Below are 12,480 nucleotides of genomic sequence, written 5' to 3' on the forward strand. Positions count from 1 at the left end.
TACCTACAATACTGCAGCAGAAGGACAGTTTCATGTGAAATCTAATGTCCAAGTGAACTGAACAAAGGATCTTGGTTCTCCAAAAAGGAGTATTTTGTTCTGGCACTGTTTCTAGGTCACTCTAAAACTAAAATTTCTAAAGATACTTTGATTAAAAACTAAGGATGACCTAAAACAAATATTACTGAACATCAGAAATCACAATCTTAAATCCGTTCCCATTTTATAAAGAAAAAAAGTTTTCATTTTGAACTTTAGGTGTGCATATAAATTGAAGTACTATTTCTGTAAATCCATGATCAGTCACCTTGCTGGCATTACACAAAATATTCTAAGACATCAGCAATTCTGCTTTGGTTCTACCTTTCTGAATCCCAGAGACTCCTTCACCAGTAAGGCACTAAAAACACACTGTCATCTATAAAGCTGTTCAAACCCCATGGAAGAACACAGAGGGCCAGGACAACACAAAGAAATCTACTCATTGTAACAGCCAAGCATCAGTTCAGCTTTCACACAGATCCGTCTCCTCACTAGAGAAGAACCGCTCACCAGAAAGGGAGCCAGTCTCAGATAATCACACATCTGTCATAACACAGAGATGGATACCAAAGTGATGAGAACAGTTAAAATTAATAAAATGAGAAACTATCATTATCTTTGTGCACTGAATAAGAGGAGAGTTAGACGGAAAAAATTCTGTCTTGACTGGGCAGATGCACTTACACCACAAATGCATGTGGACAGATGTTCAAATACACTCATATAAAACTGCTTTTGAAGATTGAGAACTACCCTCATCATTTGCTATATAAGGACAGGGGATCTAAGCTCTGTATTATTCAATTTTCAAACTATTTAATAAGAGAATCTGTTGCTAATGAAAAAGTGAATGTGTTGCTATTTCTGTCAAATCTGTTAGACAAGATGTTTGAGAAACACTCAAAAAGAAAGAAAAGCACAGGAATAGAAACTATCTGTAATATTCATCCCAGTAAGGATCCTATTTATTCCAATTTCACTTGTATGATGCAAAGAATATAATTGCAATTATGACAGCATGCAAAACTCAAGATTGATTGGACTGCTTTTTATTACTGCTCAGTGTGTGACTTGCATGTGTCACTAACAGCAGCATGATTTTAATACAGTATGCTGGGCAAAATGTTTTAAAAGAAGATTTGAACAAGAACCACCAACATCTGTTTATAAGCAAAACTTCTGCAAATAAAGCAGAGATGAAGTCAGGAATTTTGATCTCAACTTATCTGGTTATGACTAACTGCATTGATGGATGCTTTGTCTGCTGCATGTGGTGCACAAGTGGTGAAAGATTAAGGGCAAGACATCAGAGAGACAAGAAAAATTGCTGTGCATCAAGCAGTCCATCTGCTTTGGCCATACAACAGTTACTATCAAGTGACTAAGAGGCCAAATCTTGGTCTGCTTCTGAAACTGGGCCATCTAAAAAACAGCTTCAAATTCTACTCACTAATACACATTTAAGACTTCAGTGAATTCTCTGTGGATACATTGCTTCACATAAACCACTGCCAGACAAAAGCAGTAATTTTGGTTTATGTTTAAACTCAGGCTTCTTAAATGTCATTTAAGATGAGGTATGTTGTTTTATTTTTCTATCTGACTTAAAGAATAAAAATAAAGGCTTCAATGACTACAAATGTAATACCACAGACTGTAATGCTCTGTTAACCTCCTCTATTTAAAAAAAGTTTATATATAAAACCCACACAAATATGATTCACTAATACACACCTAAGGCACTAAAAATCAAGGACAGCCAAAAAATGACTGGTGATACCTCTCTCAAGAAGTTTGCTGCACAGCTTTTAGAAGTTCCCCCTGTTTAAAGCACACTGAAACATCCAAGTTTAGTTAAATAAAAAATCCCAGATGCACATATAAAATGTTTGGTTAGATGAGGACTGTCACAAGAGCAGCAAGATGTGAATTAGCTCCCAAACTGCAATCTCATTTCTTTTTTACCATTGCATTGCACTTGCTAAGGTGGGCATTGTACCACACACATCTGTGTTTGTGACTCACTTTTGTAGAAATTCATTAACTGCCTTAAAAATTTCTATAAAAGGAGAATTAAACATGGAAAGCCAAGCACTACCAGCTACATTGGTGTATACACAGGAAAAAATGTGGATGGTTTTATCTTTTGGAAGAGAATAAGGTAGGGTTATACACAACACAGAAAAATACAGTAGCTCCACAGCACCACATCAATACACAATGATAAACGAGAGGTGCCTTAAGCACTCTGTTCAAGTATGGCATCACAGAGACAATTAAATAAAACAAAACATCTTGAATTTTAATCATGTAGAATTAGTTCTCAGCACAATTGTTTTCTAAACTTGTTCAAAATTCAAACTGAGAAAACATCACTTGAAATTTCAAATGTACAACTCAACAGTATAAAATGCAAATAAACAGTTATTAGACTTGTAAGATAAACTTAGAGTTTAAAATTAAGTCATTAGCTGCAATATTGTCACCAATGAACACTTCAGATTTTCAGCTGTTCACCTGGTTATCAGCTTATGGCAAAACTGCCACACTAATCATGAAGATAAGTGAGCACTAGCATAAGAAAAATATTTCAGGAAGATGTAGCACTTCCATTAAAGACAAAAAATCCCATCCTAGGAGATTAAAGAGTTCATTCTGAATGTAAACCTAAGGACATTAAGTATTCTATAAAATTACTTAGCATTTTTTTAGATCATCAAAAGCACCTCATTTAATTAACCTACAGCCAAATGTTTGGAACACAACTTGGGTTTGCTATGAAAAACATACCAAACACCACATTTTCCAAACTAGTTTACTACTATTATTTTTAAAAACCCTTGACATTTCTCAGAAGCCGTTTTCCACTCATCATGCAGCCCAGTTACATGTTAAAGGGCTAAATCCTGTAATTATTCAGGCTAAACATATTTTTGAATAAATATACTGCTGCTTCTAAGTTTGAAGAACCTTGTCCAGCAGTCTTTGAACTCTGGCTACAGCAGGCTTTTTCCATTTTTAACATGCACGTTGTCAATACTTTTTTAATTTAAAAATAATAGTTCTCAGCCCAACAGCCAATAACCATTACATTTTTATTACTTTTTTGAAGCTGGCATACATAAAATAATTTTTTTTTTTGAGAAACCATTTGCTAAAACAAGTTTTTACTCCCAAAGGAATCTACTACTATCAGTCTCTCTACATTACCATTACACATGAACAAAATGGAAAGCAACCCAGCTTTTCAAATCAGTTGTCTTCCTTTAAAAAAAAAATACAAAGAAAACGGCTTTGCCTAATTTAATGAGGTTTTTCCAATTAAATATCTCTCTCAAAAGCAATGACACAAATTCCCCTCAAATACTTTAAGTGTGTTGTGTCAGAAAATTTGGTTTTGACATGATTCATACCATAATGTTACTTTACAGTTCTCAGGTGAAACCATTTTCTGTGACTTTAAACAAAGCCTTGAGCTGGAAGCTTACCAGCTGCAGTATTTCTTTCAGGACACAGCATTCAGAAGGATGCTCTGTGATGGGATTATCATTTGTGGTGCTTTGCAACACTAACACAGCATCTCCACAGATAGCAGAGACAGAACCAACTTCAGTACTTCCATGCGCGTATTTTTCCTCCCTCCTTCACAAGAAACAATGCTGCTGTTTCCACCTATCCAGGGCATCCCAGCATGTACATTGAAAGGTCCTAAGGGAAGTCTACATTACAACTTCAATTCAATATTTAAGTTTTGCACTGAAATAATCATGTTGGATATATTAAACTCTATGCTGGTGAGCCACATCATGCAAGGTAAGTACACTAATAACTGATCCCACAGCAACTGTAGCTGTAACAAAGGGAGCTTGTTTGAGTTTCCTGTCAAATTAAATGTTCTAAGCCAACATAATTTCATCTAGTAGGCACCGTTAGTGTAAAGTTTCGTTAATGTAGCTATGGGAGCCGAATTCCTAAAATGAACAATAAACTTTCTAAAAGAAGTTTGGCTGCAGAGACTAGGTGGCTTCCCATGAAATTCATGTGCATCTATCCTGCCTGCGTGTAGCAGCACAGATAATTGTTTCTGCCTTTCATTTCATGCATAGGGCTCTATCCTGCCATAGCAAAACTTTTACATATTTTGTCTGAGATTAAAACTCATTTGTGCTGTTCACAGTACACCTTTGAGACCCCAACTCCTAACTACCTGTCTTGCTGCCAGGAGCAATTACTTTGTCTCTCACCATGGGCACAACAGATTTTCCCACACTGAAAAGAAACCACAAATTCTCTATAAACAGGGAAGAATGGACAAAAGACTTTTTTCTTCCCTCTAATATCTTAAGTGTCTGATTTTTCTTACATCTTGCTGGGTTTTGTTACGTATTTTATTGGTTTTCAGAAGCATTCACGAGCAAACACGGGGAAAATCAATCTCAGTTGTTAAAAATCTCAAGCACTTCTAAAAATTGGAGCAAGTTAGAGCTATCTGTTTATATAAAGGCCAGAAAGCTCCATTATGATCACATAATGTAGGCATGTCCAATTTGTGGTTCTTGAGCTACATGTAACCTTCAGGCAGTTGAAGTGTAGCTCTTATGGAGCTAAATCACGCAACAAACACATGTGTGCCCTGAGCTGCTGAACAATCCAGACCTGCAGCTCTGGGCTAGCATTCATGGTCGTGCTTCTCATCTCCTTCATCACACAGAAATATCTGCACAGCTCCAACAGCAGCAGATAAAAGCAGGCACATGCAAAGTATTTTCATGGTGTTACCTCATAGCATTCATAACTATTATCTCCTCCTGCACTTCCCCCTTTAAGTACCCATTTCCCCTATTTCAAATGCCACCATCATTTCATCAGGTTGCTTGAGGACAGAGAGCACTCAAATTCTTGTCTCCATCTCAACACACTGCCTGACTACCAAACATGGCATTTTTCACTTTTTTGTTTCTGAAATTCTCCTTAAAAAAAAAAAAAAAATAGAGTTCTCTACATCACTCAGATTTTTTCCCTACTTGCCAAATATTTTTGGTGTTAATTTGGCACAAGTACCACCACATAACAGAAAGATTCAGAGTCTATTCAGTCATCGATAAACTACCTTGGAAAACCTCCTTATCCCTGAACACAGAAGATCTTTGTTTAAAGCACTGTGTTAAAGCTACACAGATATAAAACAGATCAAAATTTGTTAATTAAGAAATATCAAAACATATTTTAGAAAAAAATGGGGTTATATCAACTGTAAATTTGGGGGGGAAGCTTTTCTTTGACACATACATCAGAACAGCAATTAAATTATATTTTAAGTCTCAAGATTAGTTTTATGGGTATTTTACAATTATGCCTTAATATGTCAACAAATATATATGGCTGTATATAAGAACTAAAAAACTGCTATTAAAACTGATTTTGGTTTCATTTAAAATTTAATATTGGAATTTTCCATATTACTTACATCTCTTCATGATACCAGATTCTTGCATAGGGAAATATACACATGCTCAGAAAAATTATACTTACATTTTATTTCAGATTAACCTTCTTTCCAAACTGTTGCAATTACAATAATGGCTTCTTGTTTTTCCCAGCAGATGTCACTGCAAGGCAGGTGCAGAGAAGGCACGTATGTTAGAAGAATTGCAAAGGGCAGCATAAACTGCACAGGTTCCCTTGCCCACACAAAAAGGCAATTTATCAATCATTTAAACTCATTCTGAATTTTTTGCAAGATAAATTTAGTTTAACTGCTACAACAGCTATAAATTCTAATTTTAAAGTTTTCAGCTGTCTCATCCTTTCTATTTCTTTTTAGGACATTTGCTTTATCTTACGATTCTACTACGCATTGTCCTCTAATTTCAGATTACAGTAATTTCATTTTTTTCAAGTGCCTTTTCAGGTATCCAGTGGGAATCTGAAGCTGAGAGGCTGTTAATCCACTCACTTTATCAAACCTGGGTGTAACAAAAACATGGACATATATCTGGGGAGGCAGTCTCACAAAAGCTTTGTACCAACAAGCTACTTACTCCCACTCTATATTCAGTGTCATTCCAGAGAGAGATGTCACATGGCTGAGCAGGTCCTCAGATCCTCTTTAAAAACAAAAACATGAAAATACTTTAAACACTTCAATTTCCCTGCTTCCACCTTTTTATAAAGACAAAGGCAATAATTCAGAAAAAATAAACCAAAGTAAGAGAACACCTTTACAGAAATTTAAACAACTATGGCTTACATAGCTTTGGGCTTCAATGAAGTGAATTTAGAGCTTTGAAGAGATCCAGCCTGATCTCTAGCTTTCTAAAGTGAAAATGAAGATCTTAAAAATGGCACAATCTCTAACAGCTTTGAAAAAAGGCTGATAAAATGAAAAAAGTTAAGAATCAAAGCACTGTGGGTAAAACAAGCTACATGACTTGAGGAAAGGTGTTTCTACTGAGATGTTTAATTTCATAAGAGATTGGAAAAGCCAAAACAGAATCTTTAGTTTTATGAAAGCATTTGTTCAAGAAATCTACACAGAACATTCAGAGGGAAAAAAATAGTCTTCAGAAAGAATTAATCTTTAAATCTATTTAATCAGTAGTCACTTTCAGTCTTGTAGATCTATGGGAGAGAACTGCCACATGTGCCTCATGAGTTTAATTCCCTAGTCACAATTCACATGACTTCACATGCTCTAAGGATACTTCCTGGACATCTGCACTAGCAATTACTAACAGTGTACTCAGCTATAAGTGATTACACCATCTTGCTTCATCAGATGACTCCTCTGATCTCTAAAATGTGGTTCATGTGAAAGCTAAGTTTAATTTCTAATTTATTTCAGAAGTGCTGATTTCTTAGAATTCCCCAAATGAGAAAAAAGTTAAGTTCCCTAAGAGATTAATTGAGACATTGTATAATTTCTTTCTTCAAATTGCAGACCAACAAAAGTTTCCTACTAAAGAATCCAGCTTACTGAAGAAAGACAGCAAAGATGGTTTAATTGATGCATTAGCAATTTCAATAGTCCTGCTTTTCAGGCTACACCATTATGAAAAACGAACTGAATTTTATCCAACTGCATTTTAGAAAGGAAAATATTCATACTCTGCTAATCATCAAATACAACAAGGACATTTGAAGTCATAATTCAATTTGCTGTGACTGGATGCAGCTCCACCAACCTCAACAGGTTAATTATTCCACTGATATTTCTTCACAGACCTACATTCACCACAACAACAAACAGCTGCTTACCATTAACAAGACTCAATTTGACAAGTGGCTTTATTATTTTTTAATTATTCACTTTGATCTTCCACAAATTTTAGTCATCATTTTCAATTACAATGAAGTTATACTTGACAAGAATCTCCTTTGGGAAAACATTCTGGAAAAACAACATTTCCTTCAGGCTACGGACGTTCATGGTGCTTTTCAAACTGCCCCATCAGTTCGGGTGATGTAACAAGCTATGCCTATGGTCACGTTGTTGGCTTGATGGATTTTTGAATTTCAATCTATCTCTTTCTGTTTGCATAAGCAGTGCAAGTTTTCACTGTCAATGATCCATGTAACATGAATTTGGAAGAGCATTCTTAAGCTTCTGACTTGATACTTCAATGGGTCTACTCATTGCACAGTTAAAAAGGTTTAAACCTTTGCAGAATAAGGTATTTCTATTACAAATATTCCCAGCCTTCCCCTTTTTCAGTTCTGCTAACTCCATGCCTACCTGAACACATAGTTAGGTTGAAATCTTAAAACAATGTAAGTAACTGAATCAAATCATCTTTGCCACAGTTTTAGCCAGCCAGCTCCCTAAAGCACAAGGCAGGGTCCCCAAACTGATGCCATCAGTAGAATGTTGCTTAGTTACTCCAGTGAAAAAAGCTACTTGAGTTAAGATCAAAGTCTAATTACAACATCTGCATCACAGCACTAAGTTGGTCTCATTATAAACAGGATGAGTTTGTAATTCTTACACCAGGAAAAATTGAAGTAAAAGAATACTCCCTTATTAGGAAAAAGAACTCCTCATTGCAATTTTATAAAGTAATACATTGCTACAGCTCTTATGAAAGAACAGGGGTGGCCCTTGGTACCACCTGAACACGGACATAAATTCAAAGTAATTGCCAACTTCATGCATTAAAATCATCATTGCCTTCAAGTTATTTGTGCAGGCAGTAGCTCATTTGTTCTTGAGAACATCCTTCTCCAGGGTCAGCTTCGCCCTCTTGAATGCCAGAAAAAAACTCCACAGAATTCATCTTATTCCCAAAGCCTTAAATACATTTCCTATATCCACCGACAATGTTGATTTACAAACCTAAACATTTGTTTCCATTTCTTTGGTAGATAAGAAATTCAATTTCCACAACAATAGCTAAGGTAACAGGGAATTAATTTTAAGCAATATAACCCAAGTACTCTGAGCAACTCTGAAAGAGAAGAAATGGGAAAAAGACCTTAAAGATGAAGAAGCATGAGCAATAATTGAACCCTTTTCCATTCAGGCACACTCTAAAGAATTTTATAACACACCTAGGAATCTAGAAATATGACTTAGTCATTATTTCTGTGTGAATTTTCAATCTCGTCTTGTTAGAAGAAAAAAAAAGAAACCTCTTCCAACTTCCAAAGTCAGAAGCTAAGGAAATCAGTCACTGAAAATTCTTGCTATGGTTTTCTTCCATTTTTGTTCATGACAGTATTTGGGTGAGTTTACTTAACCACCAGCACCTGAAAGTCAGTATATTACAAGAGAAGATCACATTCTGGGAAATATTTTGCATTGAAAAGTTTTCTGAGGTATGGAACTCTTCCAAAAACATAGAAATCATTCCTATTCCCTTTGTCAAGTTGTAACAGTCTCACATCAGTAAGATCAGTCATCAAAGATTGGAGTGGGAAGTACAAAGAGCAACGCATTCCAGTAGCCTTAGATATCTTAAAACCATAATAGACAAGGCACCTTAAATACAGAAATGCAAAAACCCAGACAGTGGGTTTCAATTTTCACTTGAAAATTCATACAAGTTTAGAATAATTAATCTAATTAAGGGATGATGACAAGGGAAGACACGTCAATATTTGGGCATGATTATGTCCCAAGATATTTGTTTTAGCAAAGAGGAATGCTGAAGGCATAGGACCCTTCCCAAAGGCAAGGACTAAAGTTATTATACTCCTCACAGACAATTCCTCAATTGGATTGACTGTCTCTCCAAAGTCTCAAAAATACCTCTCCAGCTAAAGTATAAGAGATGTGCATAAATATGGATAAACCACACAGCTTCTGATATATAACAGCTCATAAATATCTGTAGAATTATTTCACATTCCCAAAAGGAATACATGCATCCCTGTAAAGACAGAAAAAGTGCACATTTCAATTCTAAGAACGCCTGCTTTTCCCTTCATACTGTCTTTCCCACCCTCATGGAACCCATTCCAGGGTTCCCTAGTCACAATCCACTGACCTTCTTTTTGCTGTCTTAGTCCCTTTCTACTTTGTCATTTGCTCCTGTCAAAGAGCACAGGTGACTTCTATAAATACTGTAGCATATTTGATGCTTGAAAGACAACTTCTTTAGCAGAAAAAACAAATACATTGCATTAGTTGAGAACACAATGGTTTAACTAACAGAATTCAAGACTTACCACGGCATGGGCTATAACTGTATGAAATTACTGCTGCTAAGGTGAAGTCAGATTTCGCCAACTTCATCAGCATTTCTCAGATAATACCAAGACCCCAAATGTCTCAGAAAATTGAAGGTGTTCATATACCTTTCCACAGAAAGAGAACTGGCTAATAGGTAAAGAATAGTTCCATCCAGTTTAATCAAAATTATAATCTAGATGCAACTGCTAACTATGACCCTTCCATAACAAAATTCCTTCCTAGTGAAGAAATATATTAATCCTTTCTTGCACTCTCCCTCACTCTTTGTATAAAAGCATAAATAAAAGACTAAAGAATTGCTATGACAAGTATTAACATGCTTTGTAAGGACTCTACACTAGGGAAATGACACAAGTCTCAGGGTATCTCCAAAAATAGTAATAATAGGATTTAATCACAAGTACTTCTTAGAATGCATTTGTTTCCTTTTTTTTTTTTAATGGAATAAAATATTCTACATTCCACTAGATAATTAAACTGTGAATAAAAGTAGGCAAATGGGACTCCACAACAATAAGCTACAAGAGATGACAATACGTGGTAACTACTCAAATAGTTTCAGAAACCCACACCAACTAACAATGGTTTATAGAGAACTTGGCTAGCATGCAAGTAAAACAGAAAACCTTACAAGGAAACAGTTCCCAAACAAGGAAGGCCATCTATGTAAAAAAAAGTTCTACCGTAAACATTGCTACATACTATCAACATATCAGCAACACTACTAAACAGATCTAGAGAACAACAAGGAGCAGCAGCTCTAGAAGAGTTAGAAACCAGCAATCAAATTTGATAAGTAGGATGGCAAGGCACACCCAAAGAAGCTGAAAACCAAGCAACACAGGCCTAGGAACAATGGCCAAAAGCCCAGGCCACCAGACAAAACTGTACCAACAGGAGCAGGTCCATAAACAAATGAGGCACTCCAAAGAGCTCTGTAAAAACACAACCCAACAGCTCAAACCATCAGCAGGGCAAAGCCCAAGGTCTGAGCTTTAATAGAGCTTGGGGCTCGTGGGCAGAGGTGTGGGTGGGGAGCCCAGGTAAATGTGCTCAGGGTAATTAAGGCCCATCAGATTCTGAGTCCTGAGAGGGCTTGGGAACAAAAACATTGAAACAAAAGGAAGCAAAAACAAGTGCATCAAAGGCTTCTAACATAATTAAGCACTGAGCTGCCCTCCTAAAAGCTGATTGTTTCCCATGATAACACAAATGGATTAATTGCTAATGCATTCACCTAATTTTACAGTCTCCAAAGGGAAGGGATTTGAAATTTCACAAAAATACTTTAAATAAGGGCATTGAACCTAACCATAAATAAAAATTATTGGGAACCAAAGCCAAGTGGAGTGAGCAAAACAAGTACCTGAAAAAAATAATAACCTGAGTGCAGGTGATCCTGGCCAGAGTAATACAGATGTTTCACATACATCTTATTCTTAATTACTCTAATTAGCTGCTGATTTAGTGTTTAGTCTTTGTGCTACCTCTATATTAAAATATTTGTTCAGAGATCAATGTATTTAATTGACTCCTATCAATAAAAATTGTAAATTACCTGATCTTGCTGGAGTTTTTAAGTTAAGATTCAATGCCATTCCTGCTCTAAAAATCATTCTGAGCAATAGTCTAACATGAATACTCTGTGACTGTACAAGGAAGAGATAACAGCTGTTCTGAAGAAAGTACCATGGCCTATGACAAAACCTGAAAAAGATAAAAAAGAAAACCGACCTATCTGACTTGGAGGAAAGGAGAGAAAAAACTACAACACATAGCTGTGGTGTGGAGGAAGTGTAAAAAAAATGGTTAAACATTTTTCAAACTAAGTTCTAAGTTGGAAAACCGACCTACTGAACAACCAGCTTCAGACCTAAAGCCTTTGAGTTCTGCTCCTGCTCAAAAGCAGGCACTGCAAGGATTCCTAGAGTGTCTGGGTAGAATCTTTTGACAGTTCTCAGTAGATTCTTGGAATGTAGGAATGTTCCTACAAAGTAGAGAGAATTCCTAGAAATTCTTCTACAAAGACTTCCTAGAAGGCACAGAGGGGATTCCTGAATGCACCTGGAAAATTCCTAGAAAACATGGGGCAAACACCAGACAAACTCCTAGGATACACTCAGAAAATACCTAGAAAACAGAAGAGAAAATAGAACATTTCTAGGAACCATTGGCAGAAATTCCTACAAAGCAAGGAAGGAAATCTTTCAGAAAGCACCATGAAAATTTTTATCAAGCCTAATAAGAAATAAGCCCAAGAAGAAATTGTGAAAATTCTTTAATGGCACAAGGGAAATTCTTAGACACTACAGTGGGAATTCACTGAAAGCATTTGGGAAAATTCCTAGGAAGCACTGGGAAAAGCCCTAGAAAGGTGCAAGACCATTCTACATAAACCATGTAGGTCCATGAAGTTCTACAGATCTACTATGAACCATGTGATGGATTCCCTCCTTTTATTTGTTTTGAACAGAGGTCTGAGTAGCATCAGTTGTTCTGGCATTGGAAGAGACCTTTAAAACTGGCATTTCCAATCCAAATTACAATTTTGCAAACCTCTTACACGGCCACCTCAAAGTTTTTCTCCTGTCTTGAGGAGACATAACCTACTTTTAGTCATTTCTTGGATTTAAACCATTCCATACCTTTGATAATTCTTGCTGCCTTCTCTGAACCTTTCCCAGTTCTAATACGTATTTTGAGGACAGGAGATCTGAAGTATAGGGATACCACAAACACAATGGGAC

The sequence above is a fragment of the Molothrus aeneus genome, chromosome 13 (genome assembly GCF_037042795.1).
Source record: "Molothrus aeneus isolate 106 chromosome 13, BPBGC_Maene_1.0, whole genome shotgun sequence".
NCBI classification, from domain to species: domain Eukaryota; kingdom Metazoa; phylum Chordata; class Aves; order Passeriformes; family Icteridae; genus Molothrus; species Molothrus aeneus.